The 13,103-nt window shown below is 41.4% G+C and overlaps 1 protein-coding gene across 10 annotated transcripts in view; it reads right to left on the reverse strand.

The window, feature by feature from the left end:
• CNOT1 (CCR4-NOT transcription complex subunit 1) overlaps positions 1 to 12,803 on the reverse strand; it is an 85,430-nt gene extending 72,627 nt beyond the window's left edge. For all 10 annotated transcript variants that reach the window (XM_025268768.3, XM_025268767.3, XM_006052469.4 and 7 more), the window contains exon 1: positions 12,652 to 12,803. The gene's annotated coding sequence lies outside the window, so the exon portion shown is untranslated. The remainder of the gene's footprint in view (positions 1 to 12,651) is intronic.
• Positions 12,804 to 13,103: the final 300 nt, after the last annotated feature.

The raw sequence follows: 13,103 nt of genomic DNA on the forward strand, positions 1-13,103 counted from the left end.
CAACTCAATGGACATGAGTCTGAACAGGCTCCAGGAGATGATGGAGGACAGGGAGGCCTGGCATGCGGCAGTCCATGGGGTGGCAAACAATCCCAAAGGACTGAACAACAAAGGTTTGTTTCAATGTGACTCTTTCAATTTTCCGTCCCTCTCCTTTCCTGACTGTGTCTACAAGTCTGTTCTCTTTACTAAGTCTTTAAAAGTAGCATTCTGACTAAAAGAGGCTGAGTTGAGCCTTCTTTTCTCATTCCCAACATGTTCTACAACTGCACAGTTCAATATGGCAGCTACGAACATGCGGCTACTGAAATGTGACTAGTGACCAAAAGGCTCAATTTCTAAAATATTACTTAATTTTAACTTATCTTTGTGCAAAATAAGGACTTCCCTGGCAGTCCACTGGTTAAAATTATGCACTTCAAATGCAGGGGACTTAAGTTCAATCCCTGGTTGGGAAACTAAGTTCCCCTGTGCCGCACTAAGCCGCATGTGGGTAGTACTACCATACTGGACAAAGCTGTAAAGTGCTATGGCCCATATAAATCAGAGTAAGTATCTACTCTTGCATCCAGAAGCAACCAATACTAATTTTCCCCGATGTCCCACTTTTCACTTTGGTTTCCTTAAAAGAGCTCACTTCATGACCAACTAAACCCTTGTTGTTGTTCAGTCGCTAAGTTGAGTCCAGCTCTTCTCGATTCCATGCCCTGTAGCCTGCCAAGCTCTTCTGTGCAATGGATTTTCCCGGCAAGAATACTGGAGTTGCTATTTCCTTCTGCAGGGGATCTTCCTGACCCAGGGATCAAACCCGCCCTAACTTAAATATATATCCTGATGTTTAATATTTCTCCAGTAGGCAGGGACTCTAGATTTACTGTGTACAGCTCCAAGTCATTCATCCAAAATGTTGGCTCACTTATTAAAATTCTAGTTATAATTACTGTGTACATAATAGGATAACTTACAGAAGCATAATCACAACAAATACTTTAATAATTAGAATTAGTCTAAGCATTTTACCTACAGCTGACCCTTAAACAAGGGTTTGAATTGAGAGGGTCCTCTTTTATGTGGATTTTTGTTCAATAAATACATACTGCAGTACCACACCCAAAGTTGGTTGAACCAACTTTTTATCTGTAGATAAAAAGAGCCAACAGTAAAGCTGCCCATGAGTTTTTTATTGCAATGGGGTTGGTGCCCCAACTCTCACATTGTTCAAGGGTCAACTATGTCCGTTTATTTAAACCTGGTAACTTGTTGAGGAAGATATTATCCCAACTTTAAAGAGAAATAGCTGAACTTGCAGCTACTAAGTAGAAGAATTATGACATAGTTATAATAGGGCAGGAGATACAGGATTTAAAAAACACAACTTGTATTATAACTTCCAAATAAGTATTTTAAAGAATCTAATTGTTTTAATGCCATTTCCTGATATAAGTATCACCAATCTTACAGAAAGTGATGAAAAATAAGAGCTTCAGCATATGCTGCACAGTGTGGCCAAAAAGTAAAAAAGTAGGATAACTAAATTTGAATTTCAGATAAATAATACATCATATAAAAAAAAAAAAGAGCTTTAGGCCCCTAAGCCCCCCTATCTCTGCACTTTGTCTTTTAATTGATTCCTTTTTCATCCAGGAAATGACCAACTCTTTAAAAAACTTACTCAGAACTGCCTGGGATCCACCAAAAGGGCACTGGTTAAGCAAATCAAAAAATGGAATATTATGTAACACTAAAAAAAAAGAGGAGCTACCTAGGAAGACTGGAAATATCTATTAAGGGATAAAAGCAAGCTACATGCGTGTATATGTCCTTATATGCAGACTATCTAGAAGAATACAAACAGTAACCATACATGAAAAGTCAGATGAAAGAAGCTAAGATGGGAATTAACCTTTTTTCCCCCACTGATAAAAAAGTAATTTTCAAAAACAAAAGGTCAATAGAAGTTTTTTGCATATTCCAAGATTCTCTATACAGAAATCCCAATCTAGAGAGGTCTGAACCTCATTCCCTGTGCAGAAAAGAGTTAATTTAACAGAGAAGGCCTGAGACTGCTTCTCCTTAGGAAGACTTGCCAGGTTGGCTCTTGGCTGTTGTCAGTACTTGGATTTTGAGAGAATTCCCATTCCCAGAATGAGGCTCACTGTGCCTAAACTGTACCCAAAAATGTGGCTTATACTGAACAGCTGTTTTCCCTCTGGGAATCTGGAATTTTTCTGTGGTAGGCAGAAGGTGCCTTCATGACCAACCGAGGCACTGAGTCTCTATGAGCTTCCCTGCCAGGCAACATTTCATACACATGTGTTGTCACAAGTGGTAGAGGAATTAAGTGAGTCCTGTGTGACTCCCACTGGGAGAGGCTCAGGCACGGGAGAAAAAGCCTTAGTTTTCTTTGGCTGTTGTTTAACCACTAAGTTGTGTCCGACTCTTTTGCAACCTCAAGGACTGTACGCCAGCAGGCTCCTCTGCCCATGGGATTTCCCAGGCAAGAATACTGGAATGGGTCACCATTTCCTTCTCCAGGGAATATTCCTGATCCAGGGATCAAATCTGCATATCCTGCATTGGCAGGTGGACTCAGCATGTTTGCTTTCCTGATTTTGCTTTGTATCCTTGTAATAAATCACAGCCCTGAGTAGAGCCATGTGCCAAGTCCTGTGAGTCCTTCTACAAAATTACTGGACACCCACCTCCCAACACATTCATTCTGTTACTAGCCAAGAAGAAATGCCTTCTGAAGGTAAGTGGACTCAATTTGTGGGTCTCTTCTCTAGAATGTGCAGAATCCATTTGAGAATTTTACATTTTATCATAAAGACAATTCTGGAAGCTATTTGGATTGGCTTAGATACGTCCATTCTAAAGGAGATCAGTCCTGGGTGTTCTTCAGAAGGACTGATGCTAAAGCTGAAACTCCAATACTCTGGCCACCTCATGCGAAGAGTTGACTCACTGGAAAAGACTCTGATGCTGGGAGGGATTGGGGGGAGGAGGAGAAGGGGACGACAGAGGATGAGATGGCTGGATGGCATCACTGACTCAATGCACATGGGTTTGGGTGAACTCCGGGAGTTGGTGATGGACAGGGAGGCCTGGCGTGCTGCGATTCATGCGGTCGAAAAGAGTCGGACACAACTGAGCGACTGAACTGAGATATGTTTTAGGGAAGAAGGAAGTGACAGATTCTGGTCAAATGCTCACCAAATCTGTTTTCTCTTCTTGGCTCAATAGCTAGACTTATTTTTCAGGCTCCTGCACAGGTGTGGCAAACAGACTAAGCTCTACCCAATGAAATGTAGGCCAAAAATGATTATCAGCCACTTCCAGAGCCAGTCCATAAAACCTCATACGCATGATCCTCTGATTCTTTTACCAACTGCCAGGTGAATGAACAGAACTCCCAGCACCTAGAGGAAGGTGGCATCACAAGATGGAAGGAGCCTGGGTTCTTCGATTACTACTACACAGAAGGCAACCTAAATGAACACTCGCAATGAAAGTTACAAATGTCTACCCTGCTAAGCCACTAATATCTTGGGGTTGTTAGTTACAATGTTAGCTTGCTCTGCCTACTAACAGACATGAACGGGTGAAATTAAAAGTTACTTTTGAAAATGTGAAAAATTGAGAAGTAGCCAGAGAAATTAAGGCTATCAGTGAAAAAAAGATGTGAATGCATTCAAGAGGGAATTGCAAGGACTCTAACTGTGGAGAGTAAGGAAAGAAGTGAAGAAAGAGGAGGAATCAAATATTCACCTTTCTAGACTAAGCACTTGAGTTCCACTTACTCCTGACATGAAACAACTGAGGAATAAAGTGTGAAGGGCAAGAAAGATAATGAGCAATGTCTGAAGTGAGGCATACAGATGAAATCCACTGGACAGTTGGAGTTCAGCCAGGAGCACAGCAAGTGTGGGATGCAAATAACGGATCTCAGAATCAACATACAGATGATCAGTTCAGTTCAGTTGCTCAGTCGTGTCCGACTCTTTGCCACCCCATGAATCACAGCACGCCAGGCCTCCCTATCCATCACCAACTCCCAGAGTTCACTCAGACTCACGTCCATCGAGTCAGTGATGCCATCCAGCTATCTCATCCTCTGTTGTCCCCTTCTCCTCCTGCCCCCAATCCCTCCCAGCATCAGAGTCTTTTCCAATGAGTCAACACTTCGCATGAGGTGGCCAAAGTACTGGAGTTTCAGCTTTAGCATCATTCCTTCCAAAGAACACCCAGGGCTGATCTTTAGGATGGACTGGTTGGATGTCCCTGCAGTCCAAGGGACTCTCAAGAGTCTTCTCCAACACCACAGTTCAAAACATCAATTCTTCGGCACTCAGCTTTCTTCACAGTCCAACTCTCACACCCATACGTGACCATTGGAAAAACCATAGCCTTGGCTAGACGGACCTCTGTTGGCAAAGTAATGTCTCTGCTTTTGAATGTGCTATCTAGGTTGGTCATAACTTTCCTTTCAAGGATTAAGAGTCTTTTAATTTCATGGCTGCAGTCACCATCTGCAGTGATTTTGCAGCCCCACCCCCACCCCACCAAAAAAAATGAAGTCTGACACTGTTTCCACTTTTCCCCATCTATTTCTCATGAAGTGATGGGACCAGATGCCATGATCTTAGTTTTCTGAATGTTGAGCTTTAAGCCAACTTTTTCACTCTCCTCTTTCACTTTCATCAAGAAGCTTTTTAGTTCCTCTTCACTTTCTGCCATAAGGGTGGTGTCATCTGCATATCTGAGGTTATTGATGTTTCTCCAACAATCTTGATTCCAGCTTGTGCTTCTTCCAATCCAGCGTTTCTCATGATGTACTCTGCATAGAAGTTAAATAAGCAGGATAACAATATACAGCCTTGAGGTACTCCTTTTCCTATTTTGAACCAGTCTGTTGTTCCATGTCCAGTTCTAACTGTTGCTTCCTGACCTGCATACACGTTTCTCAAGAGGCAGGTCAGGTGGTCTGGTATTCCCATCTCTTGAAGAATTTTCCAGTTTATTGTGATCCACACAGTCAAAGGCTTTGGCATAGTCAATAAAGCAGAAATAGATGTTTTTCTGGAACTCTCTTCCTTTTTCCATGATCCAGCAGATGTTGGCAATTTGATCTCTGGTTCCTCTGCTTTTTCTAAAACCAGCTTGAACATCTGGAAGTTCATGGTTCACATATTGCTGAAGCCTGGCTTGGAGAATTTTGAGCATTACTTTACTAGTGTGTGAGATGAGTGCAATTGTGTGGTAGTTTGAGCATTCTTTGGCACTGCCTTTCTTTGGGATTGGAATGAAAACTGACCTTTCCCAGTCCTGTGGCCACTGCTGAGTTTTCCAAATTTGCTGGCATATTGAGTGCAGCACTTTCACAGCATCATCTTTCAGGATTTGAAATAGCTCAACTGGAATTCCATCACCTCCACTAGCTTTGTTCGTAGTGATGCTTTCGATGATAGCATAGAATTACAGAAATGAACATAAGACAGGCCTACAGAGTCCTAAGGAAGCTTAGAACTTATGGAAAGGTTAAAAAAAAGAACTCAAAAACTAAAAAACAGAACTACACATGATCCAGCAATTTCACTCCCAGGTATGTATCAAACGAAAATGAAAACCCTAATTTGAAAAGAAACATATACCTCAATGCACACTGCAGCATTATTTATAATAGCCAAGATATCAAAGCAACCTAAATGTCCATCAACAGAGGAACAGATAAAGATGTGTCTATTTACATATATATGGACACACACATATATAATGGACATATATAAATATATATAAAATGGACTATTAGTCAGCCATTAAAAAAATGAAATTCTGCCATTTGCAACACTGTGGATGGACCTAGAGGGTATTATGCCTAGTGAAATCAAAGACAAATGCTGTATGTTACCACTTGTGCAATCTGGAAAAAAAAAAAAAAAAGAATATAAGAAAACAGAAACAGATTCACAGACACAACAAACTAGTGGTTAAATGGGGAGAGGAATGGGAGGAGGGGCAAGATAGGGACAGGAGATTAAGAGGTACAAGCTATTATGCAGATATACTGTACAGCATAGGAAATATTGCCAATATTTTATAATAACTTTACATCGAGTATAACCTATAAAAATACTGAATTACTATGTTGTACACCTGAAACTAACAAACACTATAACTCAACTATACTTCAATAAGGGAAAAAAGAGGGGAACTCACAAAGGGAAGAGTGGACAGAGAGGTAGAAGAAATCTGAGAGTTATTAATATCAGAAACCAAGGAGAGTTCTCTACTCAATAGTAATAACTAAAACCTAGCAACAGATAACATCCCTAAGAAAGCTCCCAGGAAGAATCTGTCCACTGTGGCAGGCAACCTCTAAAATAACCCCAATATTTTCCGCCTAATATTTACATCTTTAAGTAATCTGCTCCCTTAAGTGTTGGCTGGACCTTAAGTGTGACTTCAAAATAAGAGACTAGAAAGTCACTTCCAAGATTAAGTTACATGAAGACTGACTTCAGCTTTGTTTACCTCTCTAAACCTGTGCTCTGAGAGAAAGCAGCAAGCTGTCGTGTTTTGAGTAACCCTGTGGAGAGGGCAATATGGTGAGGAACTGATATCTCCTAAACAACAGCCAACAAGGATCTGAGATCTGACAACTGCTACATAAGTAAGCTTGTACCCTTCAGACCCTTCTTACTATCCTTCAGGCACAAGATGATTATGGCCTATGGATACCTGCACTGCAACTTTGTGAGAACACTTTGTCAGAAGCATCTAGCCAGGCTGTGCCTCTGAATAAAAAGCCAAAAACATTTTTTAAAAATAGCTAAACTTGGGAGTTTAGCTATTTCTAGATTCATCGTTCAACAACTGATAACACATCAGTAACAGTCTATGAAAACCATGGGGAAGGGATTTTATGACATATATTTGGCAGTATAAAAAAGAAATTATTGTAAATTATCAGAATTACTAGGAGATCACTAATGACCTCCACGAGAGGGAGGAAAAGCTATACACATATCCCAAAACTAGGTTAGTATATTAAAGCAATTTATCACACCAACATTTTGTAGTTGCCAAAGTCCTTGAGGGCTTACTGATTGGAGAAGACAAAAATCAAAATGAAAAAAAAATGAAAAAAAAAAATCAAAATAAAATACTTTCAAGGAATTTTTAAATTTTACCTTTGGACAGACAATCTCAACTTCTGTAACCTCTAGCATAACTGTTTGAAAAGGGAAGAGGATTATTCCTAAAATACATGCCATAATAGTGACTATTTATACATGGTATACATATCTCTTCATTACCTAAAGAACAAAGAGCACCAGCATGAATAATTCAAATTGTGGAGACCCCCAAATTATGTATTTCCAGGCTTAGAAAGGTTTAGCGTAAAACTTTCTTAGAACCCACCTGGCAAGGAATAAGGAAATATTCAAGGGTATAAGAGTCGACAGGTAATAAATTGGTTTGAAATGAAAGCTCTGCCAAGGATAAAAACAAATTGATCAACAGTTGACTTACTTCACAACTATGTCACTTCAAATATGCCAATTTTACTCAAGGCAATGGAACCTTAATACTAACTTAAAAAACATTTAATAGCCTTGTGTGGACAGCTTCGCAATTTTATTTATTTTATGGCCACACAGCACATTGGATCTTAGTTTCCCAACCAGAGACTGAACCAGCACTCCCTGAAGTAGAAGCATAAAGTCTCAACCACTGGACCACCAGGAAAGTCTCTTCACACTTTTAAAAGAATACAATCCATGTATCAGCATATGCTGTGCTATGCTATGCTAAGTTGCTTCAGTTGTGTCTGACTCTGTGCGACCCCACAGACGGCAGCCCACCAGGCTCCACCATCCCTGGGATTCTCCAGGCAAGAATACTGGAGTGGGTTGCCATTTCCTTCTCCAATGCATGAAAGAGAAAAGTGAAAGTGAAATCGCTGTCGTGTCCGACTTTTAGCAACCCCATGGACTGCAGCCTACCAGGCTCCTCTGTCCATGGGATTTTCCAGGCAAGAGTACTGGAGTAGGGTGCCATTGTCTTCTCCAATATATATATCAGCATACTTTAAACAATTGTTAGTGTTAGCAAATAACAATTTATTTATAAAAACGGAAAAAGTGAAAAGATCTCAAAAAGCATGCTTACTCCAAAATCAGAAAAGAATCAGTTCTTGATCTGAAATCAAATATTCAGAAGCATCTTCCCAGTAACATGTGCAAAATTACAAAGCTATGCCATATATTTAAGACTGCTAAAAAAATTAGAGAACTCTTCTTAGAGCTATACCTTAAAACTCTAACTACACCAAGAGAAAACTTACTCAAATGTCTGTCACAATTCAATTTACAGTGAAGAACATTTTAAAATTTAAGTAAAAAAAAAAATTTTTAAGCCGCTCATCCTTTGAAGACCTCAAAAGAAATGCAAGTTTATTACACTGAAGTTCAATAATGCCCACTTTCAATAACTGTAAGAGAGAAGACTATCTTTCTGTCATACTTGAGTTTTATATTTTTCACACTGAAGAGATGAAAAACTCAAATCTTGTATCTTGTCCTCCAAAAATAAGTGGTTGATCATAGATTATCCTCACCTTTTTGATGAACGATCAAAGTCTTCCTTGTACTTTAGTAGTATGGCAAGACAGAACCAACAGTAGGCTAGAGTAGGAAAACCTGGTCTAACACTAATCTAAGGAAGTCACTTCAATTTCCTGGGCTTCAATTTTCTAAACATACCATTAATTCTGTATGACTAGATTTCAAAGTTTAACTTTCTAAAAGATGTCAACTGAATTATAAGTATATGTAGCTTGAAGAGAAACAGCCTGTGCCCTCAAAGAACAAAAACCAGGGTGTATGGTTTTCCAAGAACGCCATGTTCTATAAATCTACCCAAGTGTAACAAATGGAAGCTTTGTGTTTGGAGAATGAGAGACTCCTTACCTACTACAAAGTAGGATAGAAAACTTACAAATCAATATATGGTACAGGTAAGTGAAATGAGCCAAGAGGAAGAAGAAATTAATTTTGCTTAGGGAAATCAGGGAAAAGATTATAGACAGTACATGTGAATACAAATTGGAATGGTAATGTTTTGTTAACTACAGATGATGACACTCCAGATAATAGGGACACCACTCTGCAACAATCTTTTAACTACACTGTAAGTTAGTAACATGTTGCTATGAGTACAGAGGGATCAATACTTACACAGTGATAGGTCAAGGTACTGAAAAACTTGAGTACAGAATGCCTAGATTCAAACCAATGACTTAGTAGACAATTTGTCATTAATATAAAGAACTAACTGTATTCCTGGAATCATTTACATTTTCATGTATTATTTATGTAATAAAGAAATCCAATAAAAGATACTGGAGATCAGTTAGAAAGATAATGAAAAAATGACAGGGTCTGAAACAAAGAAGGAACTACTCTGATTATGAGTTCACAAAAAAATTAACAGTAACGCTGCATTTCAAACCTAAGAGCTCTAAATCCAAGGTGACAAACTTTCAAACTAATATTATCTAAAAGGGGAAGTGTTGAGCTCTTAATATGAAGCTTAAGAGCAATAAAATGGTATCTTTCAAAATAATGCTTTCACTTTACATTTCATATAATTAGTCCACACCACAAAAACAAAAAAACCCACAAGAACAAAACCTACACCTCCACTGCAGACACTTTAACATATCATTCAACATTCTAATTTAGCCTAGAGGCAGAAATGCATTTTTCCCCCCCAGAAATGCATTTCTCAAACCTATACTCCATACTCCCAAAGGCTCTATTTCCTTCATATCTCAACACAGATTTCAAATTAAGTCTACATATCTACTGACTTCTCCAACAAGTTTTTCAACGAATAATTTGTTTTATTCGCTTTGCTACATTCTTGCAAATACATGAATGAAAAGTACCTTAAAATTAACTATTGTGTACATAAAGGATGCAAAGGTTTTGAGCCCATTTTAGCTTTGAAATATGCTTCTTAAAAATTGTAAGCAAATAGGAAAGGAACTGCAGGATCTTTCTTTATATAAGGTCTTAAAATAAGACTCAGTAGGATGCCATTTTGAAACTTCCCAGCAGGAAGTTCAGTTTGGACAGAGGGCCAGTTAAGAAATGCTTTGACCAATATTTTTTAAATGACTTTCAAGTTAGTTTTGCTCTCTTACCAAAAAAAAAAAAAAAAATACCAAGTTTATGACTGGTACTGCTGCTGCTACTGCTAAGTCGCTTCAGTCGTGTCCGACTCTGTGTGACCCCAGAGACGGCAGCCCACCAGGCTCCCGTGTCCCTGGGATTCTCCGGGGAAGAACACTGGAGTGGGTTGCCATTTCCTTCTCCAATGCATGAAAGTGAAAAGTGAAAGTGAAGCCGCTCAGTTGTGTCAGACTCTTAGCGACCCCATGGACTGCAGCCCACCAGGCTTCTCAGTCCATGGGATTCTTCAGGCAAGAGTGGGGTGCCACTGCCTTCTCCAAATTTTGTTAGTTCAAGAATCATAAACATCTTACCAAAAGTAAGTGTCTTGAAACATCTGGGCATCCAATTTACTGTAGACAAATTCTCTTCCATAGTATTGAGTAACAAAGATTTGTCACACGGTAGAATGAAATAAAGATTCAAGTTCATAAATTCATAAACTTAAGTTGGTTAAAAAGAAACTTCTCATAACTAGATCAGGATCTAACCAAAAACATACTTGGAAAAAGCAACACTCAAGGATAATTTGATATTAGTCTTTAAGCATGTTGTCAAGAAATAAGCATTTCCTCTTCTGTCCTCTGAGTTTGTTTTTTTTTTTTTTAATGACTTAACCCAAAGTTAGAAGGACATTACAGTACTTAGCCTGACAAGATCCATATTAAAGAGACCAGTATTTAAAACCCCAGCAGAAATCTAAGAGACTATGTTTCTCTCTGGCTAAGCCAGAGATCCATTTGAGTTAGGAACCAAAAGCATTTCATTTCTGTTCCACAATAATGCCAGGAAAGGGTGCCTTAAGACTGCTAATATTACAATCTTAGGCAAGAAAGGGTAAGACTTTGTTATTGATGGTCAAATTTCTGCCTTGTTTCCACGGAAGGAATTGGGACCCTTCACTTGTTGAAAACGGACCAACTCTCCAAACAAGTTTTATTAGCATGCTACCATTTCAAAGCACAACTAGATGCCTACATTATGCATCATCGGCTCATTTTCTTCTTAGACAAGGTAACAATTTGGAATGTCCTAAAACAGGATAATTTAAACTGTTACCATATATCTTATTAATAGCTAAAATACTACACTGCCAAATCTCTGGACGGATAGACATGACAACCTGAGGATATTAAACCCAAATACTTCTACACAAACAAGTTTGTTCTTAATCTGTTTGACCTACTTCCTGATTTTTTATTTGTCCAATCATTTTTCCATCCGTGTATCCCTACTATCAAACGGACCGTCACGAGGCAAACACTCAGAATTTTCTCCGCCAAAAGTACTCAACTATACTCACTCAATTATTAACTGTTAAACTCCCCAAGGCAATTGAATTACAGAGAAATAAAAAGGGAGACTAAGAGTTAATACTTTCAGGAAATAAATACTTTAAAGAGTCCTAAAATATGTGATGTCTGAGTGACTTCAAAGGGAAAAGCTTTCTGCTCAAAGTTTATTTTAAACACATCTCCAAATCCACAGAGATCAAGCATTAAAGTTTAATCCTAGGAAGGGTACTCATCTGTGGGAACCCAGTTGGGTGAAATCTGCAGAGAGGGTGGGACTGAAAAAGAACATTTGTGCTTTTGGCCTTATGTAACCCCCCTGGAGACCCATAGTATCTCTCACTGAGGCCTCCCAAATGCTCAGCTCACTAGGAGGGCACTTCTCCTGGGCGAGTAGCACCGCTACTACAGAACAGACACTGAGCCAGGTGGGTGGGGGCCGACTTTGGAGACTGAGTGAGCGCCCGGGCGCGCGAGTGGAACAAAACCTGTGGCAAGAAGTAATGAGGAAGTGCTCGCTCCCGCCCGCCCCTCCCACCGGCGGACACCAGAAACACCCGGGGTTTGACAACGTGCTGGGCGGCGGGGGAGGGGGACAGGTAGCTCCAGGTCCACCAAGAGGAACCCGGAGTCGGCAACTACTCCGAACACGGGCACCTCGCCGCCCCCGCCCCTGCCCCCCGCCCCGGAGCTAGGCCTCCGAGGCCGAAGCCCGCAGCACCCTTCCGGCAGTTGAGGAGCTCGTGGAGTCTGCGAAGGGTGCAGTCCGCGCGAAGCGAGGCCCCAGCCGACCCAAGTGCCGCCAACGCCGCCCTCAGAGCCTCCAGGCCCGGGCAAGGGGGGGCCAATCCCGGGTCTCATTCCGCGCTCTGCCCTCGGTTTCGTAGAGCTTTCACCAAACCCTCTTCTCTTCAGAAGCCGAAGACTCCGCGGGCCGATGGGAAAGAGTCTGCCCTCTCTCGCCTCGCCACTTCCCCGTCCAGACTGCCCCTCACACCTCGGAGCCCCGGGAAACGCTCCCAGTGGCCCCGGGACCACCCCCGTTCCTTCCCGCACCGGCACCCGCGTTCCGTAGCTGACACCGCCCGTCGGCCTCGGCACCCGATCCCAGCCCACCACACCTTAAGCGGCTCCGGCGGCGCTGGACACAGGAAACTCCTGGGTCCCCGACTCCGGCTCTCCTAGACCCCCTCTTCGGTTAACTCCGCTTGTTTCTCTACAAAATGGCGCCGGAGGTCGCGCGCTCACGTCGCGGCCTTTCCCCTCCCCGTTCCCATTTCATCATTTGCTGCCCGCCCGAGGAGGGATGGACCCAGCACCAGCCAATGATCGCATCCCGCCTGTGGCTCCCGCCCAATCACCGACAGGTGCCCGCGGATTTAAACCAATCACACACTATCACTTGCAGAAGTCAAGGAAGAAACCAGGCTCCTGCTAGCAACTACCAATCCAGACTCCTACTTCGCGGGCTTTGGCCAATTGCCGTTCACCAGTCCCCAGGGACCGGAGTCGGCGCCCTCGCGCCTGCGCTCGAGGCGAGGGCCAATGGGGAGAAGCAGATAACTTCGATTTG

The sequence above is a fragment of the Bubalus bubalis genome, chromosome 18 (genome assembly GCF_019923935.1).
Source record: "Bubalus bubalis isolate 160015118507 breed Murrah chromosome 18, NDDB_SH_1, whole genome shotgun sequence".
Lineage (NCBI taxonomy): Eukaryota > Metazoa > Chordata > Mammalia > Artiodactyla > Bovidae > Bubalus > Bubalus bubalis.